Consider the following 12,078-nt stretch of genomic DNA (forward strand, 5'->3'; position numbering starts at 1 on the left):
TATTGGAGCCCGCGAAGGTTGCGCTGACGGGGGAGATTTGTTGGGTCAACTCATTTGGCAGCTGGGCCTAACAAATTAATAAAGCCCATTAGGGCATATTTAATTAAGGAAAAAAAACACAGCAGTTTTTTGGGTTGAAGCAGCAATTCCTCCATTGAAGTAGCAGGTTCTTCTTCTGATTCCTTTATCTCTTCTCCATTTGGTTAGCCGATCTTTAGTGATGATGATAATGTATGTGAATGACAAGTTAGGATGAGGTCAATTGATAACTTTTGTTAGATTACCTCTAGGCTTGTATTGAATACATTGTATACCCATTTGATATAGTGGATGATTTAAGTGGCCGAAGTGTCCCGTGGTTTTTACCTAATTTGGGTTTTCCACGTAAAATCTTGGTGTCTTGCTCTCTGTTTATTTGATTGTTTGATTGCTCAATTGTTTTGGCTGCCTATTTGATTACACAAAAGGGAAAAAGAATTGTTAGGGTCTTGTTGTAGCTTGTTTATTTCTAATTGCTAAACAGGTGCTATTATTTCGATTTCTATCAACATATGTTTATGGAATATCTAATATTAATATTATTTTATTTGTTATAAAATAATTGTGGCGTGTACGACATAGATGGCCTAGACAACACATATGAGCAGAATTTGGAGGGTGTAGATCATTTTGTAGAAGAATATAGAAAAAAAACCTAATTAAATTAATGGCTCTTTAAAGTTATTGCAACATGACCTACATTGATGACATGGACATATGTCACAAACGACATAAATGAGATAAATTTGGAGGGTGAAGATCCCACCTTTTGACGATGAGTAAATATTCATTAGTTTATGGTGTCAGTTTTACCCCATCCACTATTAGTGAATGAAACTCTCTTATGATTCTCCTTAAAACAAAAAACCTGGTTACTATCACTTAGTCGGTTGTTTGTTGTGTCCAGACGACCAAAAGACCTCGTCACTACAACCCCTTATTTGACTACTATATATGTAGGATGTGTATGCATGTATAGTTTAAGTGAGTATTCTGAACATGTTCCTTCATTTCAAAATAAACGCATGTTTGTAAATGTTTTGAATTTCAAATTACAAATGATGTCCATGCTAACGGATGTCGCGCTGGTTCTCTAGATTGTAATAGTAAATATACGAAACTCGTCACTAAAAGCCGTGTTAATGTTATAGTTGATACAAGTGATGAGGATTATTAGTTCAGTCTTTCCAATTCATTATGTGTTGAATTGTTGTTTTAATTAAATCATTCGACGTTTGTGTAAATAATATTACACTAGATGCGAGTATATTAAATGCAATCAAGAAAACATTTAACTTTGATTTGATTGGGTGCTCATGGCCTAAGAAGAAGTGCAACACAAGGGCGACACTCAAAGACCCCAGCACCAAACTATCGTGATGGGTTTTCCCCCGAAAAAATTAATTTAATATCTTGTGAGCCAATGGCCCACGTATCAGATATTAAACTGATAAGAACAGATACTACACTTGATCTTAGCCAAAAGGCCGAGAAAGGTATGCCTACTCTTGTTCATAGGCTCTACTTTTATACACTCACATCTATGTGTTCCTAGCCGTCATCGACCGATGTGGGACAAAATGTCTCTATATCATTTTTTCATTACTTTTCAAAACCAAAAGACGCAACAATAAAATATTGGAGAATAAACATTTTCTCTTATGTTTTTAAACCATCCACGCCTTAACAAGATCACAAATCCATTTTTGCTATTTTCACTCCAATGTAATTGTTAAGATTTCTTCAATGTGATGAAAATAGAAAACATTTTACCTAACAAGTTAGTGCTTAGTTGTTTCAAATATTTTACACAATAAAACACATTTTCACGTACTAAAATTTCTCGAATAAACTTTTTCCTTTGTCACCAGTCTTCTCAAAAGAACCAACCAAAGAATAAATTGGTGTCTTTACATAATTAAATAGTACCAAACCACTTTCCACCATGATACTTCATCATTTATCATTCTAGTCATTTTTAATGATTGAGGGGTGGAGATTTTGTTATCCAACCCCATTTTACAAACTAGTCAGTCTAAGTAATAGTAAATATACGAAACTCGTCACTATTCATTGACATCAAAGCCGTGTTAATGTTATAGTTGATACAAGTTACGAGGATTATTAGTCAAGTCTTCCCAATTCATTATGTTTTGAATTGTTGTTTTAATTAAATCATTCGACGTTTGTGTAAATATATACACTAGATGCGAGTATATTGAATGCAACAAGAAAACATTTAACTTTGATTTGATTGGGTCGCCGGCCCAGCAGAAGTGCAACACAAGGGCGACACAGAAGACCCCGCATCAAGCTACCGGTGACGGGTCTTCCCCCGAAAAAATTAATTTAATATCTGTGAGCCAATGGCCCACGTATCAGATATTAAACTGATAAGAAAGATACTACACTTGATCTAGCCAAAAGGGCCGAGAAAGGTATGCCTATTCTTGTTCATAGGCTCTACTTTTATACACTCGCATCTATGTGTTCCTTAGCCGTCATCGACCGATGTGGGACAAAATGTCTCTATATCAATTTTTTCATTACCTTTTCAAAACCAAAAGACGCAACAATAAAATATTGGAGAATAAACATTTCTCTCATGTTTTTAAACCATCACGCCCTTAACAAGCTCACAAATCCATTTTTGCTATTTTCACTCCAATGTAATTGTTAATATTTCTCCAATGTGAAGAAAATAGAAAACATTTTACCTAACAAGTTAGTGCTTAGTTGTTTCAAATATTTTACACAATAAAACACATTTTCACGTACTAAAATTTCTCGAATAAACTCTTTCCTTTGTCACCAGTCTCCTCAAAAGAACCAACCAAAGAATAAAATTGTGTCTTTACATAATTAAATAGTACCAAACCATTTTCCACCGTGATACTTCATCATTTATCATTCTAGTCATTTCTAATGATTGAGGATGGAGATTTTGTTTTCCAACCCCATTTTCCAAACTAGTCAATCTAAGTAATAGTAAATATACGAAACTCGTCACTATTCATTGACTTCAAGGCCGTGTTAATGTTATAGTTGATACAAGTTATGAGGAGTATTAGTTCAGTTTTTCCAATTCATTATGTGTTGAATTGTTGTTTTAATTAAATCATTCGACGTTTGTGTAAATAATATTATACTAGATGCGAGTATATTGAATGCAAACAAGAAAACATTTAACTTTGATTTGATTGGGTGCGCGCAGAAGTGCAACACAAGGGCGACACTAGAAGACCCCGGCATCAAGCTACGGTGACGAGTCTTCCCCCGAAAACATTAATTTAATATCATGTGAGCCAATGGCCCACGTATCAGATATTAAACTGATAAGAAAAGATACTACACTTGATCTTAGCCAAAAGGCCGAGAAAGGTATGCCTGTTCTTGTTCATAGGCTCTACTTTTATACACTCACATCTATGTGTTCCTAGCCGTCATCGACCGATGTGGGACAAAATGTCTCTATATCATTTTTTTCATTACTTTTCAAAACCAAAAGACGCAACAATAAAATATTGGAGAATAAACATTTTCTCTCATGTTTTTAAACCATTCACGCCTTAACAAGCTCACAAATCCATTTTTGCTATTTTCACTCCAGTGTAATTGTTAAGATTTCTCCAATGTGAAGAAAATTGAAAACATTTTACCTAACAAGTTAGTGCTTAGTTGTTTCAAATATTTTACACAATAAAACACATTTTCACGTACTAAAATTTCTCGAATAAACTCTTTCCTTTGTCACCAGTCTCCTCAAAAGAACCAACCAAAGAATAAAATTGTGTCTTTACATAATTAAAAAGTACCATACCACTTTCCACCGTTATACTTCATCATTTATCATTCTAGTCATTTCTAATGATTGAGGGGTGGAGATTTTGTTATCCAACCTCATTTTCCAAACTAGTCAATCTAAGTAATAGTAAATATACGAAACTCGTCACTATTCATTGACTTCAAAGCCGTGTTAATGTTATAGTTGATACAAGTTATGAAGATTATTAGTTCAGTCTTTCCAATTCATTATGTGTTGAATTGTTGTTTTAATTAAATCATTCGACGTCTGTGTAAATAATATTACACTAGATGCGAGTATATTGAATGCAATAAAGAAAACATTTAACTTTGATTTGATTGGGTGCGCCTGGACCAAGCAGAAGTACAACACAAGGGCGACACTCGAAGACCCCGACATCAAGCTAACGTGACGGGTCTTCCCACGAAAAAATTAATTTAATATCATGTGAGCCAATGGCCCACGTATCAGATATTAAACTGATAAGAAAAGATACTACACTTGATCTTAGCCAAAAGGCCGAGAAAGGTATGCCTATTCTTGTTCATAGGCTCTACTTTTATACACTCGCATCTATGTGTTCCTTGCCGTCATCGACCGATGTGGGACAAAATGTCTCTATATCATTTTTTTCATTACTTTTCAAAACCAAAAGACGCAACAATAAAATATTGGAGAATAAACATTTTCTCTCATGTTTTTAAACCATCCACGCCTTAACAAGCTCACAAATCCATTTTTGCTATTTTCACTCCAGTGTAATTGTTAAGATTTCTCCAATGTGAAGAAAATAGAAAACATTTTACCTAACAAGTTAGTGCTTAGTTGTTTCAAATATTTTACACAATAAAACACATTTTCACGTACTAAAATTTCTCGAATAAACTCTTTCCTTTGTCACCAGTCTCCTCAAAAGAACCAACCAAAGAATAAAATTGTGTCTTTACATAATTAAATAGTACCAAATCACTTTCCACCGTGATACTTCATTATCTATCATTCTAGTCGTTTCTAATGATTGAGGGATGGAGATTTTGTTATCCAACCTCATTTTCCAAACTAGTCAATCTAAGTAATAGTAAATATACGAAACTCGTCACTATTCATTGACTTCAAAGCCGTGTTAATGTTATAGTTGATACAAGTTATGAGGATTATTAGTTCAGTCTTTCCAATTCATTATGTGTTGAATTGTTGTTTTAATTAAATCATTCGACGTTTGTGTAAATAATATTACACTAGATGCGAGTATATTGAATGCAATCAAGAAAACATTTAACTTTGATTTGATTGGGTGCGCCTGGCCCAAGCAGAAGTGCAACACAAGGGCGACACTCGAAGACCCCGACAGCAAGCTACCGTGACGGGTCTTCCCCCGAAAAAATTAATTTAATATCATGTGAGCCAATGGCCCACGTATCAGATATTAAACTGATAAGAACAGATACTACACTTGATCTTAGCCAAAAGGCCGAGAAAGGTATGCCTATTCTTGTTCATAGGCTCTACTTTTATACACTCGCATCTATGTGTCCCTAGCCGTCATCGACCGATGTGGGACAAAATGTCTCTATATCATTTTTTTCATTACTTTTCAAAACCAAAAGACGCAACAATAAAATATTGGAGAATAAACATTTTCTCTCATGTTTTTAAACCATCCACGCCTTAACAAGCTCACAAATCCATTTTTGCTATTTTCACTCCAATGTAATTGTTAAGATTTCTCCAATGTGAAGAAAATAGAAAACATTTTACCTAACAAGTTAGTGCTTAGTTGTTTCAAATATTTTACACAATAAAACACATTTTCACGTACTAAAATTTCTCGAATAAACTCTTTCCTTTGTCACCAGTCTCCTCAAAAGAACCGACCAAAGAATAAAATTGTGTCTTTACATAATTAAATAGTACCAAACCACTTTTCCACCGTGATACTTCATCATTTATCATTCTAGTCATTTCTAATGATTGAGGGGTGGAGATTTTGTTATCCAACCCCATTTTCCAAACTAGTCAATCTAAGTAATAGTAAATATACGAAACTCGTCACTATTCATTGACTTCAAAGCCGTGTTAATGTTATAGTTGATACAAGTTTTGAGGATTATTAGTTCATTCTTTCCAATTCATTATGCGTTGAATTGTTGTTTTAATTAAATCATTCGACGTTTGTGTAAATAATATTACACTAGATGCGAGTATATTGAATGCAATCAAGAAAACATTTAACTTTGATTTGATTGGGTGCGCCTGGCCCAAGCAGAAGTGCAACACAAGGGCGACACTCGAAGACCCCGGCAGCAAGCTACCGTGACGGGTCTTCCCCCGAAAAAATTAATTTAATATCATGTGAGCCAATGGCCCACGTATCAGATATTAAACTGATAAGAACAGATACTACACTTGATCTTAGCCAAAAGGCCGAGAAAGGTATGCCTATTCTTGTTCATAGGCTCTACTTTTATACACTCGCATCTATGTGTTCCTTGCCGTCATCGACCGATGTGGGACAAAATGTCTCTATATCAATTTTTTTCATTACTTTTCAAAACCAAAAGACGCAACAATAAAATATTGGAGAATAAACATTTTCTCTCATGTTTTTAAACCATCCACGCCTTAACAAGCTCACAAATCCATTTTTGCTATTTTCACTCCAATGTAATTGTTAAGATTTCTCCAATGTGAAGAAAATAGAAAACATTTTACCTAACAAGTTAGTGCTTAGTTGTTTCAAATATTTTACACAATAAAACACATTTTCACGTACTAAAATTTCTCGAATAAACTCTTTCCTTTGTCACCAGTCTCCTCAAAAGAACCGACCAAAGAATAAAATTGTGTCTTTACATAATTAAATAGTACCAAACCACTTTTCCACCGTGATACTTCATCATTTATCATTCTAGTCATTTCTAATGATTGGGGGTGGAGATTTTGTTATCCAACCCCATTTTCCAAACTAGTCAATCTAAGTAATAGTAAATATACGAAACTCGTCACTATTCATTGACTTCGAAGCCGTGTTAATGTTATAGTTGATACAAGTTTTGAGGATTATTAGTTCAGTCTTTCCAATTCATTATGCGTTGAATTGTTGTTTTAATTAAATCATTCGACGTTTGTGTAAATAATATTACACTAGATGCGAGTATATTGAATGCAATCAAGAAAACATTTAACTTTGATTTGATTGGGTGCGCCTGGCCCAAGCAGAAGTGCAACACAAGGGCGACACTCGAAGACCCCGGCAGCAAGCTACCGTGACGGGTCTTCCCCCGAAAAAATTAATTTAATATCATGTGAGCCAATGGCCCACGTATCAGATATTAAACTGATAAGAACAGATACTACACTTGATCTTAGCCAAAAGGCCGAGAAAGGTATGCCTATTCTTGTTCATAGGCTCTACTTTTATACACTCGCATCTATGTGTTCCTTGCCGTCATCGACCGATGTGGGACAAAATGTCTCTATATCAATTTTTTCATTACTTTTCAAAACCAAAAGACGCAACAATAAAATATTGGAGAATAAACATTTTCTCTCATGTTTTTAAACCATCCACGCCTTAACAAGCTCACAAATCCATTTTTGCTATTTTCACTCCAATGTAATTGTTAAGATTTCTCCAATGTGAAGAAAATAGAAAACATTTTACCTAACAAGTTAGTGCTTAGTTGTTTCAAATATTTTACACAATAAAACACATTTTCACGTACTAAAATTTCTCGAATAAACTCTTTCCTTTGTCACCAGTCTCCTCAAAAGAACCGACCAAAGAATAAAATTGTGTCTTTACATAATTAAATAGTACCAAACCACTTTTCCACCGTGATACTTCGTCATTTATCATTCTAGTCATTTCTAATGATTGGGGGTGGAGATTTTATTATCCAACCCATTTTTCCAAACTAGTCAATCTAAGTAATAGTAAATATACGAAACTCGTCACTATTCATTGACTTCGACGTTTGTGTAAATCTTTCCAATTCATTATGCGTTGAATTGTTGTTTTAATTAAATCATTCGACGTTTGTGTAAATAATATTACACTAGATGCGAGTATATTGAATGCAATCAAGAAAACATTTAACTTTGATTTGATTGGGTGCGCCTGGCCCAAGCAGAAGTGCAACACAAGGGCGACACTCGAAGACCCCGGCAGCAAGCTACCGTGACGGGTCTTCCCCCGAAAAAATTAATTTAATATCATGTGAGCCAATGGCCCACGTATCAGATATTAAACTGATAAGAACAGATACTACACTTGATCTTAGCCAAAAGGCCGAGAAAGGTATGCCTATTCTTGTTCATAGGCTCTACTTTTATACACTCGCATCTATGTGTTCCTTGCCGTCATCGACCGATGTGGGACAAAATGTCTCTATATCAATTTTTTCATTACTTTTCAAAACCAAAAGACGCAACAATAAAATATTGGAGAATAAACATTTTCTCTCATGTTTTTAAACCATCCACGCCTTAACAAGCTCACAAATCCATTTTTGCTATTTTCACTCCAATGTAATTGTTAAGATTTCTCCAATGTGAAGAAAATAGAAAACATTTTACCTAACAAGTTAGTGCTTAGTTGTTTCAAATATTTACACAATAAAACACATTTTCACGTACTAAAATTTCTCGAATAAACTCTTTCCTTTGTCACCAGTCTCCTCAAAAGAACCGACCAAAGAATAAAATTGTGTCTTTACATAATTAAATAGTACCAAACCACTTTTCCACCGTGATACTTCGTCATTTATCATTCTAGTCATTTCTAATGATTGGGGGTGGAGATTTTGTTATCCAACCCCATTTTCCAAACTAGTCAATCTAAGTAATAGTAAATATACGAAACTCGTCACTATTCATTGACTTCAAAGCCGTGTTAATGTTATAGTTGATACAAGTTTGAGGATTATTAGTTCAGTCTTTCCAATTCATTATGCGTTGAATTGTTGTTTTAATTAAATCATTCGACGTTTGTGTAAATAATATTACACTAGATGCGAGTATATTGAATGCAATCAAGAAAACATTTAACTTTGATTTGATTGGGTGCGCCTGGCCCAAGCAGAAGTGCAACACAAGGGCGACACTCGAAGACCCCGGCAGCAAGCTACCGTGACGGGTCTTCCCCCGAAAAAATTAATTTAATATCATGTGAGCCAATGGCCCACGTATCAGATATTAAACTGATAAGAACAGATACTACACTTGATCTTAGCCAAAAGGCCGAGAAAGGTATGCCTATTCTTGTTCATAGGCTCTACTTTTATACACTCGCATCTATGTGTTCCTTGCCGTCATCGACCGATGTGGGACAAAATGTCTCTATATCAATTTTTTCATTACTTTTCAAAACCAAAAGACGCAACAATAAAATATTGGAGAATAAACATTTTCTCTCATGTTTTTAAACCATCCACGCCTTAACAAGCTCACAAATCCATTTTTGCTATTTTCACTCCAATGTAATTGTTAAGATTTCTCCAATGTGAAGAAAATAGAAAACATTTTACCTAACAAGTTAGTGCTTAGTTGTTTCAAATATTTTACACAATAAAACACATTTTCACGTACTAAAATTTCTCGAATAAACTCTTTCCTTTGTCACCAGTCTCCTCAAAAGAACCGACCAAAGAATAAAATTGTGTCTTTACATAATTAAATAGTACCAAACCACTTTTCCACCGTGATACTTCGTCATTTATCATTCTAGTCATTTCTAATGATTGGGGGTGGAGATTTTGTTATCCAACCCCATTTTCCAAACTAGTCAATCTAAGTAATAGTAAATATACGAAACTCGTCACTATTCATTGACTTCAAAGCCGTGTTAATGTTATAGTTGATACAAGTTTTGAGGATTATTAGTTCAGTCTTTCCAATTCATTATGCGTTGAATTGTTGTTTTAATTAAATCATTCGACGTGTGTGTAAATAATATTACACTAGATGCGAGTATATTGAATGCAATCAAGAAAACATTTAACTTTGATTTGATTGGGTGCGCCTGGCCCAAGCAGAAGTGCAACACAAGGGCGACACTCGAAGACCCCGGCAGCAAGCTACCGTGACGGGTCTTCCCCCGAAAAAATTAATTTAATATCGTGTGAGCCAATGGCCCACGTATCAGATATTAAACTGATAAGAACAGATACTACACTTGATCTTAGCCAAAAGGCCGAGAAAGGTATGCCTATTCTTGTACATAGGCTCTACTTTTATACACTCGCATCTATGTGTTCCTTGCCGTCATCGACCGATGTGGGACAAAATGTCTCTATATCAATTTTTTCATTACTTTTCAAAACCAAAAGACGCAACAATAAAATATTGGAGAATAAACATTTTCTCTCATGTTTTTAAACCATCCACGCCTTAACAAGCTCACAAATCCATTTTTGCTATTTTCACTCCAATGTAATTGTTAAGATTTCTCCAATGTGAAGAAAATAGAAAACATTTTACCTAACAAGTTAGTGCTTAGTTGTTTCAAATATTTTACACAATAAAACACATTTTCACATACTAAAATTTCTCGAATAAACTCTTTCCTTTATCACCAGTCTCCTCAAAAGAACCGACCAAAGAATAAAATTGTGTCTTTACATAATTAAATAGTACCAAACCACTTTTCCACTGTGATACTTCGTCATTTATCATTCTAGTCATTTCTAATGATTGGGGGTGGAGATTTTGTTATCCAACCCCATTTTCCAAACTAGTCAATCTAAGTAATAGTAAATATACGAAACTCGTCACTATTCATTGACTTCAAAGCCGTGTTAATGTTATAGTTGATACAAGTTTTGAGGATTATTAGTTCAGTCTTTCCAATTCATTATGCGTTGAATTGTTGTTTTAATTAAATCATTCGACGTGTGTGTAAATAATATTACACTAGATGCGAGTATATTGAATGCAATCAAGAAAACATTTAACTTTGATTTGATTGGGTGCGCCTGGCCCAAGCAGAAGTGCAACACAAGGGCGACACTCGAAGACCCCGGCAGCAAGCTACCGTGACGGGTCTTCCCCCGAAAAAATTAATTTAATATCGTGTGAGCCAATGGCCCACGTATCAGATATTAAACTGATAAGAACAGATACTACACTTGATCTTAGCCAAAAGGCCGAGAAAGGTATGCCTATTCTTGTACATAGGCTCTACTTTTATACACTCGCATCTATGTGTTCCTTGCCGTCATCGACCGATGTGGGACAAAATGTCTCTATATCAATTTTTTCATTACTTTTCAAAACCAAAAGACGCAACAATAAAATATTGGAGAATAAACATTTTCTCTCATGTTTTTAAACCATCCACTCCTTAACAAGCTCACAAATCCATTTTTGCTATTTTCACTCCAATGTAATTGTTAAGATTTCTCCAATGTGAAGAAAATAGAAAACATTTTACCTAACAAGTTAGTGCTTAGTTGTTTCAAATATTTTACACAATAAAACACATTTTCACATACTAAAATTTCTCGAATAAACTCTTTCCTTTATCACCAGTCTCCTCAAAAGAACCGACCAAAGAATAAAATTGTGTCTTTACATAATTAAATAGTACCAAACCACTTTTCCACCGTGATACTTCGTCATTTATCATTCTAGTCATTTCTAATGATTGGGGGTGGAGATTTTGTTATCCAACCCCATTTTCCAAACTAGTCAATCTAAGTAATAGTAAATATACGAAACTCGTCACTATTCATTGACTTCAAAGCCGTGTTAATGTTATAGTTGATACAAGTTTTGAGGATTATTAGTTCAGTCTTTCCAATTCATTATGCGTTGAATTGTTGTTTTAATTAAATCATTCGACGTGTGTGTAAATAATATTACACTAGATGCGAGTATATTGAATGCAATCAAGAAAACATTTAACTTTGATTTGATTGGGTGCGCCTGGCCCAAGCAGAAGTGCAACACAAGGGCGACACTCGAAGACCCCGGCAGCAAGCTACCGTGACGGGTCTTCCCCCGAAAAAATTAATTTAATATCGTGTGAGCCAATGGCCCACGTATCAGATATTAAACTGATAAGAACAGATACTACACTTGATCTTAGCCAAAAGGCCGAGAAAGGTATGCCTATTCTTGTACATAGGCTCTACTTTTATACACTCGCATCTATGTGTTCCTTGCCGTCATCGACCGATGTGGGACAAAATGTCTCTATATCAATTTTTTCATTACTTTTCAAAACCAAAAGA

The 12,078-nt window shown here is 34.7% G+C and overlaps 12 non-coding genes across 12 annotated transcripts; all 12 read right to left on the reverse strand.

The window, feature by feature from the left end:
* Nucleotides 1–1,344: 1,344 nt before the first annotated feature.
* Nucleotides 1,345–1,539, reverse strand: LOC124918559. The gene has a single exon (XR_007097435.1). It is a non-coding gene; the product is annotated as a U2 spliceosomal RNA (small nuclear RNA).
* A 753-nt stretch (nucleotides 1,540–2,292) lies between these two features.
* On the reverse strand, nucleotides 2,293–2,481 carry LOC124918561. Its single transcript, XR_007097437.1, has one exon. It is a non-coding gene; the product is annotated as a U2 spliceosomal RNA (small nuclear RNA).
* A 749-nt stretch (nucleotides 2,482–3,230) lies between these two features.
* Nucleotides 3,231–3,424, reverse strand: LOC124918560. Its single transcript, XR_007097436.1, has one exon. It is a non-coding gene; the product is annotated as a U2 spliceosomal RNA (small nuclear RNA).
* Nucleotides 3,425–4,181: 757 nt separating this feature from the next.
* Nucleotides 4,182–4,376, reverse strand: LOC124918558. The gene has a single exon (XR_007097434.1). It is a non-coding gene; the product is annotated as a U2 spliceosomal RNA (small nuclear RNA).
* Nucleotides 4,377–5,133: 757 nt separating this feature from the next.
* On the reverse strand, nucleotides 5,134–5,328 carry LOC124918557. Its single transcript, XR_007097433.1, has one exon. It is a non-coding gene; the product is annotated as a U2 spliceosomal RNA (small nuclear RNA).
* Nucleotides 5,329–6,086: 758 nt separating this feature from the next.
* On the reverse strand, nucleotides 6,087–6,281 carry LOC124918554. The gene has a single exon (XR_007097430.1). It is a non-coding gene; the product is annotated as a U2 spliceosomal RNA (small nuclear RNA).
* A 758-nt stretch (nucleotides 6,282–7,039) lies between these two features.
* Nucleotides 7,040–7,234, reverse strand: LOC124918562. Its single transcript, XR_007097438.1, has one exon. It is a non-coding gene; the product is annotated as a U2 spliceosomal RNA (small nuclear RNA).
* Nucleotides 7,235–7,953: 719 nt separating this feature from the next.
* Nucleotides 7,954–8,148, reverse strand: LOC124918563. Its single transcript, XR_007097439.1, has one exon. It is a non-coding gene; the product is annotated as a U2 spliceosomal RNA (small nuclear RNA).
* A 755-nt stretch (nucleotides 8,149–8,903) lies between these two features.
* On the reverse strand, nucleotides 8,904–9,098 carry LOC124918564. The gene has a single exon (XR_007097440.1). It is a non-coding gene; the product is annotated as a U2 spliceosomal RNA (small nuclear RNA).
* A 757-nt stretch (nucleotides 9,099–9,855) lies between these two features.
* LOC124918566 lies at nucleotides 9,856–10,050 on the reverse strand. Its single transcript, XR_007097441.1, has one exon. It is a non-coding gene; the product is annotated as a U2 spliceosomal RNA (small nuclear RNA).
* Nucleotides 10,051–10,807: 757 nt separating this feature from the next.
* LOC124918555 lies at nucleotides 10,808–11,002 on the reverse strand. The gene has a single exon (XR_007097431.1). It is a non-coding gene; the product is annotated as a U2 spliceosomal RNA (small nuclear RNA).
* A 757-nt stretch (nucleotides 11,003–11,759) lies between these two features.
* LOC124918556 lies at nucleotides 11,760–11,954 on the reverse strand. The gene has a single exon (XR_007097432.1). It is a non-coding gene; the product is annotated as a U2 spliceosomal RNA (small nuclear RNA).
* Between the last annotated feature and the right edge of the window lie 124 nt (nucleotides 11,955–12,078).

This window comes from Impatiens glandulifera, unplaced genomic scaffold, assembly GCF_907164915.1.
Source record: "Impatiens glandulifera unplaced genomic scaffold, dImpGla2.1, whole genome shotgun sequence".
NCBI lineage: Eukaryota > Viridiplantae > Streptophyta > Magnoliopsida > Ericales > Balsaminaceae > Impatiens > Impatiens glandulifera.